Source organism: Alligator sinensis, unplaced genomic scaffold (assembly GCF_000455745.1).
Source record: "Alligator sinensis unplaced genomic scaffold, ASM45574v1 scaffold933_1, whole genome shotgun sequence".
Classification (NCBI taxonomy): domain Eukaryota; kingdom Metazoa; phylum Chordata; order Crocodylia; family Alligatoridae; genus Alligator; species Alligator sinensis.
In genome coordinates this window covers 190,587-191,264 of record NW_005842542.1, presented here as the reverse complement: position 1 = coordinate 191,264, position 678 = coordinate 190,587, and positions in this window count along the sequence as shown.

Genomic DNA, 678 nt, shown 5'->3' with positions numbered 1-678 from the left:
AGAGCGTGGGAAACGCAGCTTGGGGAGATACCTCGCCGGTGCCCTGGGGGCGGCGGGAGCGGAGCGGAGGCCGGGCTGCCCGCCGCTTTGAGTCTTGGGCGCGGCGCCAGCACAGACTTCCTGCGCCTAGCACAGAGATTGGGGTCTCGCTAAATGTTTGTTCACTGAAGGCAGGACGGGCTCCCAGGGGCTCCATGAGGGGAGATGTTTGGGTGGCTCATTACAGCACGCGTCAACGTTGGTACCGACATCTGGCCGCGTCCAGCCGTATTATGGTCTGTTCATCTGGATTTGGGGAGAGCTGGCAAAGTTCAGGGATTGATGACTTCCCTCCCCACTTTATTTAGGAAGGTCGAACGAATGAAATTGTAACCGGCTGAACATGTCTTTGCGTAGCGTAAGGCACAGTCACAAAGCTGACTCAGGTGCAGTGAAGTGTCTCCTGTCCCTTTTCCTTGTATTTCTACATAATGTGTCTCAATGGCTGAAGGAGTTGTTCAGGAATGGGAGAGAGACACTTGTGAACCTTTTTAAGAAGGCTTTTCAAGTGCTGATAGGCTTAAAGAATTAGAAGTCTGTGATTCACTTCTAATTGGGGGGGGGGGAGTTTTAGGGTACAGACTCATCACATATTTCAATAGCAGGATAAAAGTGTTCCAGAGTGTTTGCCCTGGCAAT